General features: G+C 41.7%; 1 pseudogene; it reads left to right on the forward strand.

Moving 5' to 3' along the window:
- Positions 1 to 27,133, forward strand: part of LOC147109899 (basement membrane-specific heparan sulfate proteoglycan core protein-like) — a 193,291-nt pseudogene that overhangs the window by 121,891 nt on the left and 44,267 nt on the right.

A 27,133-nucleotide genomic window follows, 5' to 3' on the forward strand; every position in this document is an offset into this window, starting at 1 on the left:
CCATGAACAGCGGGTCAGTCACCGAGTGTAACAAGGACTGGCGCTGCTCTCTCAGGATGGAGACTCTGCCACTTACCGCGGTAGCTGTTTGCTATTTATATCTGCGGGTGACGATCACTTTCTGGGATCATTTGTTTTATTAATTAGAAAAACAAGTGATACAAGAGATGACGTTATTATCTCTGTCTTGTGTCGGGTTTGTGTCTCTCTCTTTACTTCCTCCTGAATGTGATTTTCTTTCCTCAGTTAAGCCCATGGGTTTTACTATACATACAGAAAACAGTCGGATGAATGTGACCGTCGGAGACAACGCTTTTTTTTCAGTGCAGCCGTCAGCTGAGGTGGTGATAGGGACCTGGGACTTCGGGCTGAAAAGTATCGCTGTGTGGAATAGCACAGCTGGGAATCTAAGTCTTGAACACATCACACGGGCTGAGTTATTCCTCCCGAACGGATCGCTCCTGCTGAAGTCAGTGACAGCTTCGGACAGTGGAGAGTACACTGTTACCATGCTTCCATTCACCGGGACTCCAGCATCAGCAAACATCACTCTACATGTACTTGGTAAGTGAAAGGTTTTTGTGGGAAAAGGGTTGTTCATATACTATTATAATTATATTCATGTCACAAGTCATTCCTTATTTCCGGGGTCCTGCCAAACATATACTCCTCAATCATAACCAAAAAAACCCGCATTATCTGCTCATTATCAAGTTGCTGCTTGAGGGAGGGTACTGAGCTCAAATAGGCGGCTGCTATCCGACATTGACTACAATTGAGAAGTACTTCATTGGCAGTAAAGTGTTTTGGGACGTAAAAGATGCTATATAAATGCAAGTCTTTTTTTGGATCAATCAGCACCTTAAATAAAACCAGGCGGTAAGGATTCACGTGGCATTGTTGCAGAGCTAGCGGCATATTTTGTGAATAAAGGGTTAATTGGCTTATTTGCCTGGAATTAAACAGATGGAAATGGAGTGAGTGCCGCGAAGATTCACCAGGCTGATACATGGGATGGGAGGAATGACGTATGAGGAGAGCTTGGGTCGATTGGGCTTACACTCGCTGGAGTTTAGAAGAATGAGAGGGGATCTCATTGAAACTTATAAAATTCTAACAGGACTAGACAGACTAGATGCAGGAAGGATGTTCCCGATGGCCGGGGATTCCAGAACCAGGGGTCACAGTCGAAGGATAAGGGTTAAGATATTTAGGACAGAGATGAGGAGGAATTTCTTCACCCAGAGAGTGGTGAACCTGTGGAATTCCCTACCACAGAAGGCAGTGGAGGCCAATTCATTAAATATATTCAAGAAGGAGTTAGATATATTTCTTAAGGCTAAAGGGATCAAGGGATATGGGGAGAAGGCAGGGACAGGATACTGAATTTGGAAGATCAGCCATGATCTCACTGAATGGCGGAGCGGGCTCGAGGGGCCAAACGATCTATTCCTGCTCCTATCTTATATGTTTCAATGTTTCTATATAAATATGGATTGTGCAACATTTTGCTGCGGATGTTTCAATATCGAAGGAAGTTAAAAGGAGAGCGGAGAATCACATTGGATCATTCATAAAGCAACTCAGCTGAAAACCCCCTTTCTTACCTAACTGAAGAAAATATCTGTAGTTCTGTTGTGGAGTGTACGACCCTTGTGGGCAGCGAATCACTGAAATTCCCATGCAGCCGCAATAATTTAGCACCATTCGAGACTCGTGAGATACTGATGCAGTCCGTGTCCATATGCAGCATGACCTGGACAACATTCAGACTTGGGCTGACAAGTGGCAAGTAACATTCGCACCACACAAGTGCCACGCAATGACCATCTCCAGCAAGCGAGACTCTAACCATCTCCCCTTGACATTCAATGGCATTACCATCGCTGACTCCCCCACTATCAACATCCTGGGGGTTACCATTGATCAGAAACTGAACTGGACCAGCCATATAAATACTGTGGCTACAAGAGCAGGCCAGAGGCTGGGAATTCCGCAGCGAGTGTCTCACCTCCTGACTCCCCACCATCTACAAGGCACAAGTCAGGAGTGTGATGAAATACTCTCCACTTGCCTGGATGAGTGCAGCTCCAACAACACTCAAGAAGCTCGACACCATTCAGGATAAAGCAGCCCGCTTGATTGGCACTCCATCCACCACCTTCAACATTCACTCCCTACACCACTGGCGCACTGTGGCTGCAGTGTGTACCATCTACAAGATGCACTGCAGCAACTCGCGAAAGCTCCTTCAACAGCACCTTCCAAGCCCACGACCTCTACCACTTAGAAGGACAAGGGCAGCAGACGAATGGGAACATCACCACCTACAAGTTCCCCTCCAAGCCACACACCATCCTGACTCGGACCTGTATCGCTGTTCCTTCTGTCGCTAGGCCAAATCCTGGAACTCCCTTCCGAACAGCATTGTGGGTGTACCTACACCATATGGATTGCAGTGGTTCAAGAAGGCGGCTCACCACCATCTTCTCAAGGGCAATTAGGGATGGGTACTAAATGCAGGCCGAGCCAGCCAGCGACGCCCAAATCCCATCAATGAATTAAAAAAATATATAATAATCTCGCTGTCTCAACAAGGAAGCTTACTAGTCACCTGATTTTCCTCAATAAGCAGTTCATCCAATAACTTCCTCGCCCACAGAATGATTAGAATGTGGGAGTCGCTACCACAAGGAATAGTTGAGGCAACATTCTGGCGCATAAACAAAAAAGGAAAAGCGGCCCAACCTTGACAAACAAAAGAAATTAAGGATAGTATTAGATTCAAAGAGGAGTCATATGAAGTGGCCAGAAAAAGTAGCCTTTTGAAAATCCAAATGCACCACATCCACTGGTTCTCCCTTATCTATTTTACCAGTTACAGCCTCAAAAAATTCCTGTATATTAGTCAAGCACGATTTACTTTTTGTAAATACATGTTGACTTTGACTGATCCGGTCACTTTCTTCCTAGTGCTCTGCCATTACTTCCTTTATAATGGACTCCAGCATTTTCCCCACTGCCAATGTCAGGCTTACCGGTCTGTAATTCCCCATTATCTCACCGAGTGTAACAGGGACTGGCGCTGCTCTCTCAGGATGGAGACTCTGCCACTTACCGCGGTAGCTGTTTGCTTATTTATAGCTGCAGGTGAGGATCACTTTCTCGGATCATTTGCTTTAGTAATTAGAAAAACAAGAGATACAAGAGATGACGTTATTATCTCTGTCTTTTGTCGAGTTTGTGTCTTTCTCTTTACTTCCTCCTCAATGTGATTTTCTTTCCTCAGTTGAGCCCGTGGGTTTTACTATACATACAGAAAACAGTCGGATGAATGTGACCGTCGGAGACAACGCTTTTTTTTCAGTGCGGCCGTCAGCTGAGGTGCTGTTAGGGACCTGGGACTTCGGGCTGAAAGGTGTCACTTTCTGGTCCGGTACAGCTGTAAATCCAAGTTTTGACTACAGAACACGGGCTGAGTTATTCCTCCCGAACGGTTCGCTCCTGCTGACGTCAGTGACAGCTTCGGACAGTGGCGACTACACTGTTTACATGCTTCCAAACACCGGGACTCCAGCATCAGCAAACATCACTCTACATATACTTGGTAAGTGAAAGGTTTTTGTGGGGAAAGGGTTGTTCATATACTATTTTAATTATATTCATGTCACAAGTCATTCCTTTTTTCCGGGGTCCTGCCAAACATATACTCCTCAATCAACATAACAGAAAAAACCCGGATTAGCTGACCATTATCAAGTTATGCTTGTGGGGGGGTACTGAGCTCAAATAGGCGGCTGCGTTTACCACATGGACTACACTTGAAAAAGAACTTTCTTGGCTGTAAAGTGCTTTGGGAAGTGAAAGAAGCTATATAAATGCAAGTCTTTTGTTGGATCAAGCATCAGCTTGAAGAAAACCTGGCGGTAACGTTTCACATGGCACTGTTGCACAGCTGGGGGCATATTTTGTGGGTAAAGGGTTAATTGACTTATTTGCTTGAATTTAAACAGATAGAAATGGAGTGAGTGCCGCGAAGATTCACCAGACTGATACCTGGGATGGCAGGAATGACGTATGAGGAGAGATTCGGTCGATTGGGCTTATACTCGCTGGAGCTTAGCAGAATGAGAGGGGAACTCATTGAAACTTATAAAATTCTAACAGGACTAGACAGACTAGACGTAGGAAGGATGTTCCCGATGGCGGGGTAGTCCAGAGCCAGGGGTCAAAGTCGAAGGATAAGGGTTAAGCCATATAGGACAGAGATGAGGAGGAATTTATTCACCCAGATAGTGGTGAACCTGTGGGATTCCCTACCACACAAGACAGTGGAGGCCAATTCATTAAATATATTCAAGAAGGAGTTAGATATATTTCTTAAGGCTAAAGGGATCAAGGGATATGGGGAAAAGACAGGGACAGGGTACTGAGTTTGGATGACCAGCCATGATCACATTAAATAGCGGAGCAGGCTCGAGGTGCCGAATGGCCTACTCCTGCTCCTATCTTCTATGTTTCTATGTATCTATGTAACTATGGATAGTGCAACATTTTGCTGCGGATCTTTCAATGTCGAAGGAAGTGAAAAGGGGAACGGGGAATCACATTGGATCATTCATAAAGCAACCCAGCTGAAAAGCCACTTTCATACCTAACTGGTGAAAATATCTGTAGTTCTGATGTGGAGTGCGCGACCCTTGTGTTCAGCGCATCACGGAATTTCCAATGCAGCCACAATAATCTCGCTGTCTCAACAAGGAAGCTTACTAGTGATCTGATTTTCGTCAATAAGCAATTCATCCAATAACTTCCTTGCCGAGAAAATGATTAGAATGTCAGAGTCGCTACCAAAAGGAATAGTTGAGGCAAGTTTCTGGCGCATAAACACAGTGTCTTGGGACACTGGCACCAGTACTGGGACAGGAGAGACCTGTTCCGTTGGGACGGACTTCACTTGGCCAGTGCTGGGACTAGAATCCTGGCGAATCGAATAACTAGGGCTGTAGAGAGGTCTTTAAACTATTTAGTGGGGGGGAGGTTTAAAGAGAGAAAAACATAACAATGTCAGCGGAGCAGGCAATACAGCAAAGTAGCAGTGGGGAAATTAAAAATCAGAGCATGTCAGGAAGGGACAGAATATATAAAGATAAAGGTAAAGTAGTAAAGGGGGTAACAGCAGAAATAAATTGTCACAAAACATATATAAAAGTTATTTATCTGAATGCGCGCAGCATTCTTAACAAAATAGATGAGTTGACGGTACAAATGACTACACATGGGTATGATCTGGTGGCCATTACAGAAACATGGCTGTGAGGTGACCATGACTGGGAACTAAACATCCAGGGGTATTTGACTATTAGGAATGACAGATAGGAAGGAAAGGGAGGTGGGGTGGCTACGTTAATAAAGGATGGAATCACTGCAATAGTGAGAAATGATATTGGGTCAAAGGATCAGGATAGGGAAACAGTTTGGGTGGAGCTAAGGAATAATAAGGGGGAAAAATCACTAGTGTGTGTATTCTATAGGCCTCCTAACAGTTGCAACTCTATTGGTCGGAGTATAAATCAGGAAATAATTGGGGCTTGTAATAAGGGAACAGCTATAATCATGGGAGATTTTAACTTTCATATTGACTGGGCAGATCAAATTGGGCAGGGCAGCCTTGAGGAAGAGTTCATAGAGTGCATTAGGGACGGGTTCCTTGAGCAGTATGTTATTGAACCAACCGGGGGCAGGCAATCTTAGATCTGGTCCTGTGTAAGGAGACAGGATTAATAAAAAATGTCCTAGTAAAGGATCCCCTTGATATGAGTGACGATAACATGGTTGAATTCCAAATTCAGTTGGAGGGTGAGAGAGTTGGATCTCAAACCAGCGTACTAAGCTTAAATAAAGGAGACTATGAAGGTATGAGAGCAGAGTTGACTAAAATGGACTGGGATAATAGATTAAGGTGTAAGACGGTACAGGAGCAGTGGTGTACATTCAAGGAGATATTTCACAACTTTCAAGAAAAATATATTCAACTGAGGAAAAAGGGGCGTAAAAGAAAAGACAGCAATCCGTGGCTAAGTAAAGTAATAAATGATAGTATCCGACTGAAAAACAAGGGCATATAAAGTAGCCAAATCTAGTGGGAGGATAGAAGATTGAGAAGCATTTAAAAGCCAGCAAATAATAACTAAAATACTAATTAAGAAGGGGAAGATAGATTATGAAAGTAAACTAGCAAAAAACATAACAACAGATAGCAAGAGTTTCTACAGTTATTTAAAAAGAAAAAGGGTGGCTAAAGTGAATGTTGGTCCCTTAGAGGATGAGACCGGGAAATTAGTAGTGGGGAACATGGAGATGGCAAATACGCTGAACACATATTTTGTATCAGTCTTTAATGTACAGGACACTAAATATATCCCAACACTGGACAAACAGGGGGCTATAGGGGGGAGGAGTTAAACACGATTTAAATCACTAAGGAGATGGTACTCGGTAAGATAATGGGACTGAAGGTGCATAAATCCCCTGGACCTGATGGCTTACATCCTAGGGTCTTGGGAGAAGTAGCGGTAGGGATTGCGGATGCATTGGTGGTAAATTTCCAAAATTCCTTCGATTCAGGAAAGGTCCCAGCAGATTGGAAAACTGCTAATGCAACGCCCTTATTTAAAAGGGGAGGTAGACAAAAGGCTGGAAACTATAGACCAGTTTGAATAATATTTGCGGTTGGTAAAATGTTGGTGTCCATTATTAAGGAAGCAGTAACAGGACATTTGGATAAGCATAATTTAAACGGACAGAGTCAGCATGGTTTTATGAAGGGGAAGTCATGTTTGACAAATTTGCTCGAATTCTTTGAGGACGTAACAAACAGGGTGGATAAAGGGGAACCAGTGGATGTGGAGTATTTGGAATTCCAAAAGGCATTTGACAAGGTGCCACACAAATGATTACTGCACCAGATAAAAAATCACTGGATTGGGGGTAATACACTGCCATGGGTGGAAGATTGGCTATCTAACAGAAAACAGAGAGTTGGGATAAATGGTTCATTCTCGGGTTGGCAATCAGTAACTAGTGGTGTTCCGCAGGGGTCAGTGCTGGGAACCCAACTCTTTACAATCATTATTAACGATTTGGAGGAGGGGACCAAGTTCAATGTATCCAAGTTTGCCGATGATACAAAGATGGGAGGGAAAGCAATGAGTGAAGAGGACATCAAAAGCGTCCAAAAGGACATAGACAGGCTAAGTGAGTGGGCAGAAATTTGGCAGATGGAACATAATGTTGGAAAGTGTGAGGTTATGCACTTTGGCAGAAAAAATCAAAGAGCAAGTTATTATCTAAATGGAAAGAAACTGCAAAGTGCTACAGTACAAAGGGATCTGGGGGTCCTGGTGCATGAAACACAGAAGGTTAGTATGCAGGTACAGCAGTTGATCAGGAAGGCCAATGGAATCTTGGCTTTTATTGCAAGGGTGATGGAGTATAAAAGCCGGGAAGTCTTGCTTCAGTTATACAGGGTACTGGTGAGGCCACACCTGGAATACTGCGTACAGTTTTGGTTTCCATATTTAAGAACAGATATACTTGCTCTCGAGGCAGTTCAGAGAAGGTTCACTCGGTTGATTCCGGAGATGAGGGGGTTGACTTATGAGGAAAGGTTGTGTAGGTTGGGCCTCTACTCATTGGAATTCAGAAGAATGAGAGGCGACCTTATCGAAATTTATAAGATTGTGAGGGGGCATGATCGGGTGGATGCGGGGAGGATGTTTCCACTGATGGGTGAGACTACAACTAGGGGGCATAACCTTAGAATAAGGTGCTGCCATTTCAGAACTGAGATGAGGAGAAACTTCTTCACTCAGAGGGTAGTAAATCTATGGAATTTGCTACCTCAGAGAGCTGTGGAAGCTGCGACAGTAAATAAATTTAAAATGGAGATAGTTTCCTAGCTGATAGGCGTATTAAGGGTTATGAGGAGCGGGCAGGGAAGAGGACGTGAGTCTGGTTTCGGAGCAGCCATGATCCTAATGAAAGGTGGAGCAGGTCCGAGGTGCTGTATGGCCTACTCCTGCTCCTACATGTTATGTTCTTATGTTCTTACGTAAAAGGAAAAGCGGCCCAACCATGGCTAACAAAATAAATTAAGGATAGCATTATATTCAAAGAGGAGTCATATAAAGTGGCTAGTAAAAATAGCAAGCCTGGGGATTGGGAGCAGTTTCGAAATAAACAAAAAAGGGCCAAGAGATTGATTAAGAGGGGAAACATAGTATATGAGAGTAAATGTGCAAGAAACATAAAAGCGGACTGTAAAAGTTGGTACAAGTATGTAAAAAGAAAAAGATTAGTGAAGACAAACGTAGGTCGCTTACAGTCAGAAACGGGAGGATGTATAATGGGGAATAAGGAAATGGTCGAGCAATTGAACAAATACTTTTGTTCTGTCTTCATGGAAGAGGACACCAATAGCTTTGCAGAAATGCTAGGGAACCAAGGGTCTAGTGAGAAGGAGGAATTAAAGGAAATTAGTATTAGTAAAAAAATATTGCTGGAGAAATTAATGGGACTGAAAGCCGATAAATTCCCAGGGCCTGATAATCTGCATCCCAGAGAACTAAAAGTGATAGCCATGGAAATACTAGATGCATTGGTTGTCATCTTCCAAAATTCTATAGATTATGGAACAGTTCCTGCAGTTTGGAGGGTGGCAAATGTAACTGCGCTATTTTAAAAAAGGAGGGAGAGAGAAAACAGAGAACTACAGACCGGTTAGCCTAAAATCAGTAGCAGGAAAAATGCTAGAGTCTCTTATAAAGGATGTGATAACAGGACACTTAGAACATATCAATGGGATTAGGCAGAGTCAATATGGATTTATGAAAGGGAAATCGTGTTTGACGAGTTTTTTGAGGATGCAACTGGTAGAATAGATAAGGGAGAACCAGTGGATGTGGTGTGTTTGGATTTTCAGAAGGCCTGCGATAAAGTCCCACATAAGACGTTAGTGTGCAAAATTAAAGCACATGGGATGGTGGTAATATACTGGCATGAATTGAAAATTGGTTAACAGACAGGAAACAGAGAGCAGGAATAAATATGTCTTTTTTGCGGTGGTAGGTGGTGACTAATGGGGCAGGGATCAGTGCTTGGGCCCCAGCTATTCACAATATATATCAATGATTTGGAAGGGGGAACCAAATGCAATATTTCCCAGTTTGCTGACGACACGAAACTACGTGGGATTGTGAGTTGTGAGGAGGATGCTAAGAGGCTTCAAGGCGATTTAGACAAGTTGAGTGAATGGGCAAATAAATGACAGATTCAGTTTAACGTGGATAAATGTGAAGTTATCCATGTCGGTCGAAAAAAAATAGAAAGGTACAGTATTCTTTAAATGGTGATAGATTGGGAAATGTTGTTGGACAAAGGGACTTGCTTCTCCTTGTACACCAGTCACTGGAAGCAAACATGCAGGTGCAGCAAGCAGTTACGAAGGCAGTTATGTTGGCCTTCATTGCAAGGGGATTTGAGTACAGGAGCTAGGATGTCTTACTACAGTTATACAGGGCCCTGGTGAGACTACACCTGGAGTACTGTGTGCTGTTTTGTTCACCTTACCTAAGAAAGGTATACTTGCCATAGAGGAAGTGCAGCGAAGATTCACCAGACTGAATCCTGGGATGGCAGGACTGTCGTATGAGGAGAGATTGGGTCGACTAGGCCTGTATTCACTAGATTTTAGAAGAATGAGAAGGGATCTCATTGAAACGTATAAAATTCTGACAGGGCTAGACAGATTAGATGCAGGGAGGATGTTTCCCTTGGCTGGGGATCGAGAACGACGGGCCAGACTCTCAGGATACGGGGAAGGAGCTTTCAGACTGAGATGAGGAGAAATGTCTTCACTCAGAGGGTGTTGAAGCTGTGGAATTCTCTACCACAGAAGACTGTGGAGGGCAAATCATTGAATATATTTAAGAAGGAGGTAGATAGATTTCTAGACACAAAAGGCATCAAGGGGTATGGGGAGTGAGCGGGAATATGCTATTGAGAAAGAGCATCAGCCATGATGATATTGAATGTCGGAGCAGGCTCAAAAGGCCGAATGATCTACTGCTCCTATTGTTCTATGTTTCTATGATTTTAACTAGCATAATTACATTTAAGAGGAAGACAAACACATTTAAGATTAACACATGAGGGAGAACGGGACAGAAGCATATGTTGATAGAATATGTAGATAGGATTAGATGAAGTAGGATGGGAGAAGACTCCTGTGGAGCATAAACACCAGCATAGACCAATTGGGACAAATGGACTGTTTTGGAATCAATTAAAAATGCATGAATACATGAAATAAATAAAAATACATCTTTAAAATTAATTAAAGTGCCATTGAATTAAATATTTGAAACAAAAATATCGTTCAGGAAAAAATGTTTTACCAGGGCTAAAATTAAACTTAACTTATTTGACAGGGTTTTTATTGTATAAATGAGTGATAACATATAATTTATCTGTTTTTAAAACTCTTATGCTGGTAAAATGAGGCATAATGGCTGCTTTTACCAGGTGTAAGAATTTCACAGCCATTCAGCGGGTGAAAGGTGGGCAAATAGCGCAACTCTCCACCCACAGAGGCCCATCTGCCGGGGCTGTGGAGGATCTGTTAAGAAGATTCTTCACAGATCGTAAATTCCGGGTTTTAGTGCATGCACTTCGCATACCTGAACCCGCATCTTGGCTGCCCCTACGGGCACGTACACACGTCATACGAACCCATCGAGGTCTCAAAATTCGGCCCATTGTGCATTTATCATTTGGGCACCTGACCTACATGGACTATGCTCCGTTCTTGAAGTATCATCTATTGCTAGTCTATTTCGGGCATTTGCTATATTGTAACCAATAAATACTCAGCATGAAGTTCAGTTTATTTGCAGGACATTCATGAGCCTGTTATACAGTGTGTGAATATCTTGAGTCGTCATTCATCTTTGTTTGAAATATTTAAAACCCTTTCATAGTGGAGACCAGTGTGCAAGGGAGCCTTGGCTCAGTGTTGGGACCACTGCTCTTTTTGTTATATATTTCTTGTCCTGGACTTGGAAATAGAATCAATGGTTACAGCACAGAAGGAGGCCATTCGGACCATCGAACCTGTGCAGGCTCTCTGCAAGAGCACTTCAGCTAGTCCCACTCCCCCGCACTTTCACTGTAGCCCTGCCATTTTTTCCTTCAGCTATTTACCAATTCCCTTTTGAAAGCCATTATAGAATGTTCCTCCACCACCATTTCAGGCAGTCCATTCCAGATCCTAACCAATTATTGTGTAATTGCTACATTACAATAGTACTTTGAAAGTACTTCATTGGCTGTAAAATGTTTTGGGACATCCTGAGGTCATGAATGGTGCTCTATAAATGCAAGTCTTTATTTTATAAAGAGATAGTTTTTCCTCATGTTGCCTCTGCTTCTTTTGCCAGTCAACTTCAATCTGCGCCCTCTGTTTATCGACCCTTCAGCCATTGGGAACTGTTTACCTTTATTTCCTCTATCTAAACCGTTCATGATTTCAAACCCCTCCATCAAATCTCCTCTTAGCCTTCTCTGCTCCAAGGAAAACAACCCCAGCTTCTCCAGTCTTTCCACGTAACTGTAATCCCTCATCCCTAGAACCATTATGTAAATCTCTTCTGTACCCTCTTCAAAGCCTTTACACCCTCCCTAAGGCATGGTGCCCAGAATGGGTGTAATAATCCTGCTGGGCTGAACTACTGTTTTATTTCCCTTTCTGTGCATGATTTTACTATGAATTAAAGATTCAAATTCATACTTCCTGGTTTAGACTCTGCGTGTATCAGTGATTCTTCAGTCTGATTGATTGAAGAGACACGCTGTTGGTTGTCCTATTCACAATCGCCACCGCTCCCCGCGGAGGGCAGAGGGCAGAGGGCGCCATATTGAAAATGATCTCTTGGAACCATAAATTGCTGGTCAAAAACTGCTTCCAGTCACAAGAAACCAATGTTAAATGACGACCTCTCTTTCTCTCTTTATATATCCATTGTATACTTTGAGTCTAATTAAAAATGTTTATTTACACATAGATAAATTATGCCGAGAACCTCTATCTATCTACCTACCTAATCATCTATACACACACACTCTCTCTCTCCCAGTGATCAATTCATGGAATATTCTGCCCTCTTGAGCATCCCTGATTATAATCACTCAACCTTTGGAGGCCGTGCCTTTTGTTGCCTAGGCCCAATCTCTGGAATTCCCTGCCTAAACCTGTCCACCTCGCTACCTCTCTTTCCTCCTTTAAGATGCTCCTTAAAACCTACCTCTTTGACCAAGCTTTTGCTCACCTGCCCTAATTCATCCTTATGTGGATCAGTGTCATTTTTTGTCTTAAAATAATCATGTGCAGCTCCTTGGGACGTTTTACCACGTTCAAGGCGCTATATATATATATGTTTTTGTTGTTGAAGCAGAAATAGCTGGTGTTGTTTCTCAATTTGCCTTTCACCCTTTGAATCTGTGTCCTGTCGCTCGACTATCATTTTAATTTGAAGTCATTTTTGGCTATCTCTTTTCTATACGATTTATTATTTGCTACACCCATTCAGATCAATCCCCTTAAGGCTGAAATGCACACGTTTCTTCATTTTTGCTACCGAGACTCAGCCCCATTAGTAGAGGGGTTAATAACAAGGGGGCATAGATTCAAGGTAAGGGGCAGGAGGTTTAGAGGGGATTTGAGGAAAAACTTTTTCAGCCAGAGGGCGGTTGGAATCTAGAACTCACTGCCTGAAAGGGTCGTAGAGGCAGGAATCCTCACAACATTTAAGAAGCATTGGATGAGCACTTGAAATGCCATAACATACATGGCTACGGACCAAATGCTGGAAATTTGGATTAGATTAGACAGGGATTGATGGCCGGCATGGACCTGATGGGCCAAAGGGCCTCTTTGTGTGCTGTATAACTATGACTCTATGACTCAATTGCGTATCTCTGCTCTGTCTCGCTGCTGAATATGTCCCCAGTGTCTCAAGTGTTCAGAACTACACACCATACTCAAAGTGTGGTCTGATCGGTGCAATATACCATTGGCCACGTCTTTCTCTGACTTGTACTCCATTGTTGTGACTATATGGCTCAGCATTCTACTAGCATTGTGATTGTTGATCTCCAATGTTTTGTGCATCTAGTCTACTCGGAATTCTAGATCTGTTTTGACTTCTTCGCTAATTTCAACTACATTCATGCAGTACATATATCACCCACTTTATTTTCTGTGTTCAGTACCTTATTTTTACATCTCCATTAAATTCCGTCTGCCATTGTTCAATGTTTCAGCCAGTTTATTAGTCTTTCCAAAGGTTTAAAATGGATTTTTATAGCCTTGAGCTTAGCCCATTGTCTTTTGTGTGGAAATTTGTCTGAAATTATTTGCAAGCCGAGGTACACCACATACTTTGCCTTTTCCCATTTTACATCACCTGCCACTTCCTCAATAAGGTTGAGGACTTTGGCCAGGCCGGACTTTATGCTTTCTGAATCCATGTTGACTGTTGTTTAGTAGGTAATTATTTACATATAATCAAATGTATTTCTGATAATTCAATGTTTTGCATCTTGTGCAGATGAGAGACTGTTAATTATCTGTGAGTTGCCTCGGCCACCCACTGATTTGAGAATGGATGTGCTGTATTCATGCATGAAATTTGAAACTCAAGCACGAGTGATAAAGATATTGAAATACAACTCAAATACTCCACAACCATAGAGATTAAAAAAATAACACATTTAAGCCTTCAAATAATACTGAAATATTATTTTCCAGACACTATTTACCTGTGAAATTACTAGAACTGTAATTTAACCCATTTAAAATGTAGTTTGGTGTCTTAATGGAAACAGTGCACAAAGCAATTGCATAGGGATGCATTAAATATTCATACACCAACGCAATGGTGTAATGGGGAGAAACATTAGAATTGAGGTGAATATCCTGATTACAGTACTCCTTTTATGTGTTTATTGTTTTTTCGGTTACAATAGGTCCTTTGCACATTTTCTGTTGTCATTTTACTGGAATAGTGGATCAAGTCTGTAAGTATAGTTGACTAAGATAACTATATTTCTAAACTCGGCCTAACTCTATTCCAAGCAAGGAATGTAAGTGCACCAAATTGCTTCACATCCACTGCCATGCATGCAGTGTAATGGAAGCTCAACCCATTGACACCCATTACCTTCACCAGACAAGCTCATTTCATCTCCAACGTATGCAATTCCAACACACAAACGTCTCCCATGCATTATAATTCTATGAAACAGTAATCAGTACAATCGTTTCTCACTCTATCGCCCAATAACACATGTAAAATTAGATATGAAATGTCCGTACATAAATCCTAATCCGGTCCAAAAAAAGTTATCACATGTATTGAATTTCTATTCCTCAATAGCCTGAAAATTGTCAGCTCAGCAGGTATCAGCCACTTTCAACACTTTTAAATTATTTCTTATAAAAAGTGATGTTCTGTACAGTAAATATTTTCAAATTTAGAGTCAATTGGTGCCTGTGACAAGTAAACAAAGTATGTCTGTTTGAAATCAATTAATTTTAACAATGGCCTAATAATTTAATGCATTAGTGCTTTAAAAGTGTTTAGCGCATACAGGTTACGTTTTAATATTGTGTATGTATATAGATAAGGGTGAAAGTTGAATTTTTAATACAAAGAACTAAAAGGCACAGAAAATGGTGGAAATTCACAATAGGTGCCTCAGCATCTGCAGAGAGAAAAGACAAGTTGGCCTTTTGTTACAGCCGCACCGACAGAACAATGAAACTTCTCCTAACTGAAATGTGTTATCCATGTTAATCATGTGGCATCATTAATATTATCTTGGATATTCATTTTTCTAATCGATTAACCTGTAAACCTTGTTAGAATGAGCACGTGCTCAGTAATCAGGCGGAATGTTCATGTTGCAGTTTGGTGATTATCAATGTGTTACTGTACTTGGCAGAAAGCATCATTTGATAATATTTACACAGTAATTGGCTCAGTTTAATTCCAAATGCACTAATGTAAATAAAATATCTACTACTTTGATTCGGTGAATTTGCATGTCTTTTATGGGCAAGAGCTATTACTTTAACATTATTCACATGTTTGGACAAATATTCAACTCTGTGCTCAATCAGTAACACAAAACTGTAACAATTTGAGCTATTTAACTGATATTTTAATTTATACAATATTTTCTATGACTGGATTTTGGCTGCTTAAGTATTAAAACTGATTTTATGTTTAATTATTACTAGAATGTATTCCCCTGTTTTGTTTTGTGGAGATCGGAGCAGCTTCATAGCACCAAACATCATATGCTTGATGTGATATTTACGAGATTACAGCATCTGAAATGTAGAACAGATAAGAAATTAAGTCCTTCCCATGAATGGCCTGTCTCTTTCCAACGCATTAAACAGGAAGAATCAATCGTAACTTAAATAAATATATCTTTCCAGAACAAGGTGGCTGCGCATGCGCTTTGCTAATCATTGAATCAAGAAGTCGGTCCCAGACCTGAAACGTTAACTCTGTATCTCTCTCCACGGATGCTGCCTGGCCTACTGAGTTTTTACACAGTTTTCTATTGTTATTTCAGATTTCCAGCATCCGCAGTATTTTGCTATTGTAAATATATCGTTGTTGGCACTGAATTCTGATAACATTGATCCCACTTTACTGACCCACATTTTGATTTTGTGGGGCATGTTATTCTGTATTAGTGGCACCCTATTGCTGGGGGAGAAGTAACTTGGATTTGTTCCATTGGCTCAGAGCAAACAAAAAGGGCAACGTAATGTGAGTTAATGCCAAAGGAATCCCAACAATAAATTCTACAGATCAAAGATGTGCACCCATTTTAAATGTAGGCTTCAAATTACTGATTACAAAACTACCTTAAGAACCCTCTTAGCATTGCTGTCTGCTATTTTCACACAAGTGGTGATCTGTTTATTTTAGTTGATTAATAGTGCTGCTGCAAAAATTGTCAGAGGAATATCTTAATAAATTGAGCTTTCAATTTTTACTATCACCAACTGCTGCCTTAACTGTAGTATTGAAACCACATTTGATTAGATATTATAGCCTAGAAATTATTATATGATGGTCGGAGACCAATGCTTATTGTTGTAGTAAAAACAGAAAATGATGGAAATACTCAGCTGGCCAGGAAGCATCTGTAGAGAGAGAAGCAGTGTTAATGTTTCAGGTCGATGACCTTTCGTCAGAACTGGAAAAAGTTGGAGATGTCACCGGTTTTTAAGCAAGTGCAGGGGCAGGGAGAGGTTGGAGTTAAGAGAACAAAAGGGAAGGTCTGTGATAGGCTGGAAGGCAGCAGAGATTAAGAGACAAGAGGGATGATAGTGCAAGGCAAATGGAGATATTAATGGGACAAGTTAAGAAAAAGATATGACTCTAGATGAAGTGTAAATCGCAGTGGCAGAATGATTGACAGCTGCCATGTGAGAAAGAGAAAAAAAATTACAGGGGCAGAGGTTATAGTCTGAAATTGTTGAAGTCGATGTTGAATCCAGAATGCTTTAAAGTGCCTAAACGAAAGATGAGGTGTTGTTCCTCGGGTGGGAAAGTGGAGTTAAGGCCAAGATCAGATCAGACATGATCTTATTGGCTGGCGGGGCAGGCTCGAGGGGCCGAATGTCCTACTCCTGCTCCTATTTCTTATGTACAATTTAAAACTACTTAACTGGCTGTTAAGCACGTTGGGATGTCCTGAAGTCATCAAAGGCTCTTTATATAATGTAAAAACATTCTTTCTATTTTTAAAAGCAAAGGTCGGCCTTAAATGGGAGAGAAATACAAGTCACAGGGACATATGAATGAAAGTAATGAATAAATGGTGAAACGAAACAATTTGCATATCAACCCGACTTCATACATTGCGGTGTGTGGGTTACCATTAGAAGTTGACAGATTGCTGACATCTAGGATTCAGCTGAGGACTGTTATGGAGGGTACCACTGAGGGCTGTTGTAGAGTGGATTGCGCTCAGGCTTGGAGTAGGTTCCGGCTGCTGGCATCAATAAAATGTATTCAGCTGTTAATTAATAATTTGTACATTTGCCTTTACACAACGTGGAAAAATCTCGACCCAAATGTACTGTTGCCTCTTTGTTTGAATATCCAGTTTGTTTTGTTTCATCCACATTACTACATGACATCATTGCTCCACAAGGTAAGGACTAATAGCTGGTCAGATTCCAGCATTGTACATTTCATCCTCTTCGTTTATTTTTATACTTTTTTGTAATTTGATTCGCACATGAGAACTAAGAAATATATGCTGTAATAATTAAGCATACATCCACACTGCAGCTAAAAGTGAAGCGTCACAATATAAATCTGTTTCATTTTGAGAATGATAGTAATAACAGAGGGCCAAGTTGATGGAGTACAAATTCTATTTCCCTGCTGCACAGTGCCTGAATCGCAGATATCAACATATGGAACTTGCGCACTTTAAGCTGAAAGTATCATTATTTTTCCATAAGAACTCACAGATAACAGTTCAGTGCACAAATGCTGACTGTAGTATCCTGAACTAAATCCACCATCCTCCAAGTTTACCTTTCAAGTGTGCTAACTAATCTCCTGTGTTTTGACAGAGCCTGTTTCCAAGCCTAATGTTACAGCCAATGCCACCAACCCAGTAGAACACAATGACACCGTGGCTCTGACGTGTTTCGCATCAGGCACAGCGGTTTCATATCTGTGGCTTGAGGACAATATCGCTATTATTCCTGATAACAGGATTGGTCTAAGTTATGATAATAACACCCTCACTATAACTGGAGTGTTACGGTCTGATGGAGGATTCACGTGCTATGCATTCAACTTTATTAACGGAATGACAAGTGACCTATATCATCTCAACGTTAGCTGTAAGTGTCCCAACCGATCATTATATTAATCGATTATTACCAATCTTACTGAAGTTGTGATTGTGAAAGAGACTGGTTTGATCTCTTGGTGCAATAAGGTGTATTTATTGAATCGTGTATGCAGATAACTTACCACTTCTACAATAACAATGATAATTTGCTGTAAGTTTATTTACTTCAAGAAGTATACTTGAATTAATTTGTCTTTTTAGAGAAAGGACTTGTAATAAATAAATATTCACTTATGGGCAGTGACGTTGTTCAGTTTGTGTTGCATATCCATCTATTTATTTACAAAGGAATCAAAAATGAAATAACTTTTTTGGCAGTCCATACATTTGTTACCTCTAGACATGACTATTTCAATACACTCCTGGCTGGCCTCCCACATTCTACACTATGTAAACTTGAGGCCATTCAAAACTCGGCTGTCCTTGTCCTATCTCGCACCAAGTCCCATTGATTCATCACCACTGTTCTCGCTGTCCTACATTGGCTCCCGGTTAAGCAACGGCTCAATTTCAAAATTCTCATCCTTGTTTTCAAATCCCGCCAAGGACTCAACCCTCCCAAGCTCTGTAATCTCCTCCAGCCCCGCAACCAGCGCTCCTCTAATTCTGCCCTCTTGAGCACCCCTGATTATAATCGCTCAACCATTGCTGGCCGTGCCTCCTGTTGCCTAGGCCCTAACTTCTGCAAGTCCCTTCCATAAGCTTTCCGCGTCAATAATCTCTTTTTCCTCCTTTAAGACGCTCCTTAAAACCTATTTCTTTGACCAAGCTTTTTGTCATCTGCCCTAATTTTTCTTAAGTGGCTCGGTATCAAATGTCTACTCTTATAATAATCCTGTGAAGCATCTTGGGACATTTTAACATTTTAAAGGTGCTAAATAAATACAAGTTGTTTTTGCTGTTGGTGCACACTGGCGTTATGAATCCCAAATAACACTGCCCATCACTATTCAGGTTTAATAGTGCTAATGCTGATACCATAGATACATAGAGGATAGGAGCAGGAGTAGGCCATTCGGCCCGTCGAGCCTGCTCCGCCATTCAATGCGATCATGGCTGATCATCCAAATTTAGTACACTGTGCCTTCCTTCTCTCCATATCTCTTGATCCATTTAGCCTTAAGAAATATATCGAACTCCTTCTTGAATATATTTAATGAATTGGCCTCAACTGCATTCTGTGGTAGAGAATTCCACAGGTTCACCACTCTCTGGGTGAAGAAATTCCTCCTCATCTCTGTCCTAAATGGCTTACCCCTTATCCTTAGACAGTGACCCCTGGTTCTGGACTTGCCGGCCATCGGGAACATCCTTCCTGCATTTAGTATGTCTAGTCCTGTTAGAATGTTATAAGTTTCAATGAGATCCCCTCTCACTTTTCTAAACTCCAGCGAGTATAAGCCCAATCGACCCAATCTCTCCTCAAATGTCATTCCTGCCATCCCAGGTATCAGCCTGGTGAATCTTCGCTGCACTCCCTCCATAGCAAGAACATCCTTCCTCAGATAAGGCGACCAAAACTACACACAATACTTAAGATGTGGTCTCACCAAGGCCCTGTACAACTGCAGCAAGACATCCTTGTACCTGTACTAGAACCCACTCACTATGAAGGCCAATATACCATTTGCCTTCTTAACCGCCTGCTGCACCTGCATGGTTACCTTCAGCGACTGGTGCACAAGGACACACAGGTCTCGTTGCACTTCCCCTTCTCCCAATCTATTGCCATTCAGATAATAATCTGCCTTCCTATTTTTGACACCAAAGTGTATAACCTCGCAATTATACACGTTATATTGCATCTACCATGATTCTGCCCACTCACCCAACCTGTCCAAATCAAACTGGAATTTCTTGGCATCATCCTCACGACACACATGCCCACCCAGCTTTGTGTCATCTGCAAACCTGAAGATGTTACATCTAGTTCCCTCGTCTAGATCATTAATATATATTGTGAATAGCTGGGGTCCAAGGACAGATCCCTGCGGTAGCCCACTATTCACTGCCTGCCTCTCAGAAAAAGTCCCGTTTATTCCATCTCTTTGCTTTCTGTCTGCCAACCAGTTCTCTATCTAAGTGAATACCTTGCCCTGAATCCCAGGTGCCTTAAGTTTACACGTTAATCTCTTATGTGGTATCTTATCAAAAGCCTTCTGAAAGTCCAAATTCACCACATCCACTGTTTCTCCCTTATCTATTTTATCAGTTACATCCTCAAAAAATTCCAGTAGATTAGTCAAACATAATTTAGATTTTGTAAATCCATGTTGACTTTTTCCGATCCTGTCACTGTTTTCCAGGTGCTCTGCTATTACATCTTTTATAATGGACTCTATTATTTCCCCCACTACCGATGTCAGTCTTACCGGTGTATAATACCCCGTTTTCTCTCTCCCTTCTTTATTGAATAGTGGGGTAACATTAGCTATCCTCCAATCCATGGGAACTGTTCCAGAGTCTATCGAATGTTGGAAGATGACCAGCAGTGCATCTACTATTTGTAGGGCCACTTCCTTAAGTACCCTAGGATGTAGATTATCAGGCCCCTTCAATCCCGTCAATTTCCCTAACACCGTTTCCCTACAAATACTGATACCAGGTGATGCAATCTATAGGATCTAAATGAAGTAGTATCAGAACATTTTTGCGCTACTTCAGTGGCAGTTTGAAATGTAATGGCAGTTTGATATTTGAGATGATGTTAAATAGGCAATACTTAGATACCAACAGTTAAAAATTTGCTTGTATGGAAAAAAAGACTCATCATGGAATTGAATTGAGCAAATGAAAATATAATGTTGTGAATTTTGTTTCAGCACAATTAATTGTGTTTCACCGTTGCTGCAATAAGTGTAAAACTGGTTTTTACAGATCATTCATTTTAAGAGAGAATTGGCAGTTAACCTCTCGCTAGAGGAAGCAAATTCAGTCCATTACTGAACTCCAACTGGGAAACTGGCATTGGACCCTCACCCATACACACTGGGAAACTGTCATTGGACCCTCAGCCGTACACACTGGGAAACTGGCACTGGACCCTCACCCCTACACACTGGGGAAACTGGCATTGGACCCTCACCCCTGTACACTGGGAAACTGGCACTGATCCCCACCCATACACACTGAGAAAACTGACATTGGACCCTCACCCCTACACACTGGGAAACTGGCATTGGACCCTCACCCCTGCTCACTGGGAAACTGGCACTGATCCCCACCCATACACACTGAGAAAACTGACATTGGACCCTCACCCCTACACACTGGGGAAACTGCCATTGGACTCTCATCCCTACACACTGGGCAACTGGCATTTGACCCCCAATCCTACACACTGGGAGAACTGGCATTGGACTCCCTCCCCTACACACTGGGAAATTGGAATTCGACTCCACCCCTACACACTGGGGAAACTGGCATTCAATCCTCACCCCTACACACTGGGAAACTGACATTGGACCCCCACCCATACACACTGGGAAACTGGCATTGGACCCACACCACTACATTGGAGCAGTAATGACACCTGCTTCATGTAGATATTCTTCAAATTGGCGTCCACAAAGACAGAACTGGCAGGATTTCTTTCAGAGGATATCATCCCACCAGCCCTGCCTCTGAAGGATGTCACAGTAGAATTTGCTGAAATGAAAGGAGACCTGTCGGAAACATGTTCCGACACAAACTACACTTTGATACCAGGCTCCCAACTCAGAAATTCAATTTAAAAGCCCAGGTAGCTAATTTGGAACGGACTTAATCTGTTTGATTCAGTAGCTCACCATGTAATTACTCATCAAGGCCGGGGATAGGGGGATTAACTGTTCTAGCAAAATGGTAGGACATTAAATGGCAGGATACATGCATGTGGATGATGTGACAGTAAATGTTGGTTCTTCAACTTATTGGCTTCAGTTTATATAACAGTGGGATTGATGATGTGCAGAAAAGACATGGGTGTGCAATTTCTGTAGTGGTGGTGGTCTCCTCCATAATTGTATGGTCGACTACTGCTTTTCATTTTAGCATAACTTTATTACAATTCACTTGTGGATTTATTTTAGATGGACCGGATATCCTCAAAATATCCATTAACCCTGATCTACCCGTTTACATTTCTGGACGAACTGTTAATTTTTCATGTTCTGTGGACTCAAGCCCACCCGCTGAATTGGAATTGTATCTCAACTACACCCCCCTGCCACAAAAAGCACAACGATTTATCATTGCTAGCATCACTTTGAATGTCACTGGAAAATATACCTGTCAGGCCTTTAACAACTTAACAAAAAGGTACAGTGCCTCAACTGTACAAATAGTTGTAATAGGTAGGTAACAAATTTCTCAATTGTATTTTTTTAGTTTGTAGTCCATTAGTGGAATGGTGAAGAAGTCTAGTAGTTCATTCTATTAATAGGATGAATTTGAATAGTGCTTGATTAAGAAAATGCAGTTACTTGGACCTGTTAGTTTTGTTGATTTAACTTGTGGATAACATTGTATAAGTTAAGTGAACTACCATTTTCAAATGATCTTCATATTGATGCTATAAGAATGAAAGTATTAAATAGTTTTAACCCTCTTGCAAACACTTTTCCAAATGGAGACTTCAACACTGAATACACGCGAGAGGAAGACCTAGCACGAGTGAAAGCTATTTGGTATTTTGTTTCTTATAGCATCACCGTATTTATTAACAAATTAGATGAGGGGATAGAAAGTCACATATCCAAGTTTGGTGATGACACAAAGTTAGACGGCATTGTAAGCAGTGTATTTTGAAGCATAACATTAAAAGATAATGGCCCAGAAATTCGGGTCCCCACGGGTGAGTACGTGCTGTGTACTCACGCGTAGGCCCAAAGAAATTGCCGGTTTCGCGCATGCACTGCACATGCGCGGGAAACCATCACTTCCGTTCCCCTGAAAGAAGAGGTTCAGAGGTGGAAAGTGTGTGCCAGAGAGGCAGCGCATGCGCATTGAACTTACGGTTTTTTTGCATGTTTCTTCAGGAGGGTAAGTCTCCAGGCATTACACTTGTAAAAAGCAGGCACATGGCTTGCTTTTAACAAGGTAAGTGGTGAATTAATTAAAATTAAAACATTTTTTCCACAGGTTTATTATTTTTAAATACTTTAAAGAAAGGTATGTTAGAAAATGTAATTAATCTTTCAAAAATTTAAATTATTGTTTAAAATTGTTATATCATGTAATTTATAGTTATTTTAAATGTGTGATTTCTTAAAAATGTATTTGATGTTTTAGTGATGTTTTGGGGCTTATAGTATTTATAGGTTTGACAGCTCTTCCTGTCAAACTTATGAATGAAGCATTCCCTGCTACCATTGGCTGTCGATGGCCCACGTGATCCCATGGGATGCATCAAACTAAATGCACCCCTGGGATACAAAAGCACTGCGCGCTGGCAGTTGGAGGAGGCCCAGGATCGGAATCCCATGCGGGCCCACCGCTCAATGGCCGGTGCACTAGATAAGTGCAGGTCGGAGGCTGGCACCCACGGGAAGCCTCCGACCCGAATTTCTGGGCCATTAACAGATTCAGTAAATGGGCAAAATTGTGGCAAACGGATTTCAATCTGGCAAATGTGAATTCATCCACTTTGGACCTTACAAAGGTAGAACAGAGTACTTTATAAATGTTGAAAAGCTAGAAGCATTGGAGGTCCAAAGAGACTTGGGGGTCCATGTACATAGATCATTAAACATTTTTGGAGAAGTACAGAAAAATATCAAAAAGTTTAATGGAATGCTGCTCTTTATATCTGGGGGATTAGAATACAAGGGGGTAGTGGATATACGACCGCTATACAAATCTCTGGTTAGACCACGCCTGGAGTACTGTGAGCAGTTCAGGAAACCACACCTCAGGAATGATATATTGGCCTTGGAGGGAGTGCAGCATAGATTTACCAGAATGATACTTGGACGCCAAGGGTTAAATTGCAAGGAGAGATTACACAAGCTGGGGTTGTATTCACTGGTATTTAGAAGGTAAAGTGGTGATTTGATCGCTGTTTTCAATATTTTAAGGAGAACTGATTGGGAGGATGTAGAGAAATTATTTCTGCTGGTTGCGCAGTCTAGGACTGGGGGCAGAGTCTAAACATTAGAGGCAGGCCTTTCAGGAGTGAAGACAGGAATCATTTCTACATGCAAAGGGTAGGAGCAGTTTGGAGCTCTCATCCGTAAATGACAATTGATGCAAAGCCAATTAATTTTAAGTCTGAGATTGATAATTTTTTGTTTATCAAAGGTAGTAAGGGCTATGGGCCAAAGGTGGGTATATGGAATTAGGTCGCAGATCAGTCAGGATCTCACTGAATGGTGGAACAAGCTCGATGGGTTAAATGGCGTACTCCTGTTCCTATGTGCCTGATTGCTCACCAACACCTTCTGTAGGGCAATTGAGATATGCATTAAATTCCTTGCCAGCGACGCCCAATCCTGTGAATGAATAAAAAAGTCCTTCCTACGTTCTCTACTTTACATTTTCCTTTTATATCCCCATTAAATGCACCACATTTTAGGAAGGATTTCAAGGCCTTGGAGAGGGTGCTAAAGAGATTTACCAGAATGATACCAGCGATGAGGGACTTCAGTTATGTGGAGAGACTATAGATGTTTGGATTGTTCTCCTTTGGGCAGAGAAAGTTAAGGGGAGATTTCAAAATTATGATGGGCTTTGATAGTGTGGACAGGGAGAAACTGTTTCTACTGGCAGCAGGATTAGTTAGCAAAGGACACAGATATAAGGTAATTGGCACAAGAACCGGTGGAGATGAGTTTTTTATGCACTGTGTGTTATGATTTGGCCCATCGAGCCTGGGCCAACTCCTTCGAAGAGCAATCGGGTTAATTCCACTACCCTGCTCTTTCCCCATAAACCTGCAACATATTCAACACAACATAAATCAACAACAGCTTGTATTTATATCGCACCTTTAAAGAAGTAAAACATCCCAAGGCACTTCACAGGAGTGTTAGCAAATAAAATTTCACACCGAGCCACATAAGGAGATAATACGGCGATTGATCAAAAGCTTGGTCAAAGAGGTAGATTTTAAGGAATGTCTTAAAGGAGGAAAGAGAGACAGAGAGGTTTAGGGAAGGACCTCCAGAGCTTTGGGCCTTGGCAGCTGAATGCCAAGCCACCCAATGATTGAATGATTAAAATCACGATGTTCAAGAGGCCAGAATTAGAGGAGTGCAGATATCTCAGTGGGTTGTGGGGTTTGGAGGAGATTAAAGAGACAGGGAGTGGCGATGCCATAGAGGAATTTTAAAATCGAGGCATTGCTGAACCCAGAGCCAATGCAGGTTAGTGAACACAGGGGTGATGGGTGAAAGGGACTAGGTGCCAGTTAGGAAATGGGGACAATGGCAGCAGAGTTTTGGATGACCTCATGTTTACAGAGGTTGGAATATGAGACACCAGCCAGGAGTGCATTGGAATGATCAAGTCTAGCGGTAACAAAGGCACAGACGAGGGTTTCAGCAGCAGAAGATGTGAGGCGGGGTGGAGTCAGGCGATGATATGGAGGTGGAAATATGTGGTCTTAGTGATGTGGGGATATGTGAGCAGAAGCTCATTTCAAGGCCAAATATGACAATGGTGCGAAGATTCTGGTTCAGCCTCAGACAGATGCTAAGGAGGGGGATGATTTCGATAGCTAGTGAATGGAGTTTGTGGCAGGAACTGAAGATAATGGCTTCTGTCTTCCCAATATAAAGTTGGAGGAAATTTCTGCTCATCCAGTACTGCATGTCCGACAAGCAGTCTTCCAATTTAGAGAGAGTGGCGGTGGGGGGCGGGGTTGGGGAGGTGCGGTCGAGAGAAATGGTGCTGAGCTAGAACTGGGTGTCAACAGCGTAAATGTGGAAACTGATGCTGTGTTTTCAGATGATGTCGCTGAGGGGAAGCATGTAGGTAAAGAATAGGAGGGGGGCCAAGGATAGATCCTTGGAGAATACCAGAGGTAACAATGTGGGAGCGGGAAGAGAAGCCATTGTAGGTGATTCTCTAGCTATGATTAGATAGATAAGAATGGATGCAGGCAGATGTGAGGACAAGGAGTAAGACTGCAGGGAGGTCAGCCACAATGCATACCAAGTAACCGTGGCTCAGAAGGCAGTCCAAGGTGGGGGAAGATCACAATAGAAATGCGGTAGTGATATCGGACTCTATATTTATGAAGTGTAATAGAATATCTCCAGGGAATTATAGACCAGGCTGCATAACATCGGTTGTAGGAAAAATAATGGAATCCCTACTAAAGGAGAACATAGAAGAACGTCTAGAAACCAAAAACCCAGTAATGAATAGTCAGCATTGATTTCAAATGGGAAAGTCTTGTTTGACCAACCTCATTGACTTTTTGAAGAGGTAACAGAAAATGGTAATGCAGTGGAGGTAATTTATCTAGCTTTTCAAAAGGCCTTCGATAAGGTACACCATAATAGACTGATGAACATTGTCAGAGAATGTGGATTCAGTAGCAGAATGGATAGCTAGCTGGCTTTAAGAAAGAAAGCAGAGTTTGGTAAAAGGTAGCTTTTCACAGTCGAAAAAGTGGGTGATCCACAAGGATCTGTGCTGAGACCACTGGTGTTCGCAATTTCTATGAACAATTTAGAATTTGGAATCAAAAACACAATTTCTAATTTTGCAGAGGACACCAACATTGTGGGGAGTGGGGGGTGGTGGGGGAGGGGGTGAGATAGTCAATACTGAGGAGGACTGTAACTAATTGCAGGAAGACACTAATAAACTTGCAGAATGGGCATATAATTGGCAAATGATCTTCAACATAGATAAATGTGAGTTATTACATTTTGGTAGGAAGAATAGGGAGGTCACTTTTTACTTGGAGGGTGTGAGGGATAGAGGAACAAAGGGATCTCTGAGTACACATAAACAAATCACTAAAAGTTGAGCCATAGGTCAGCAAGGCTATAAACAAGGAAGCCAGACACTAGGGTTTATTTTTAGAGGTAGAGAATTGAAAAGTAGGGAAGTTATACTGGATTGTATTGAACTTTGGTTATACCACACTTACAGTACTGTGTACTGCTCTGGTTGCCATATTATA

This window comes from Somniosus microcephalus, chromosome 12, assembly GCF_052327205.1.
Source record: "Somniosus microcephalus isolate GS21.2 chromosome 12, FLI_Smic_1.0, whole genome shotgun sequence".
NCBI lineage: Eukaryota > Metazoa > Chordata > Chondrichthyes > Squaliformes > Somniosidae > Somniosus > Somniosus microcephalus.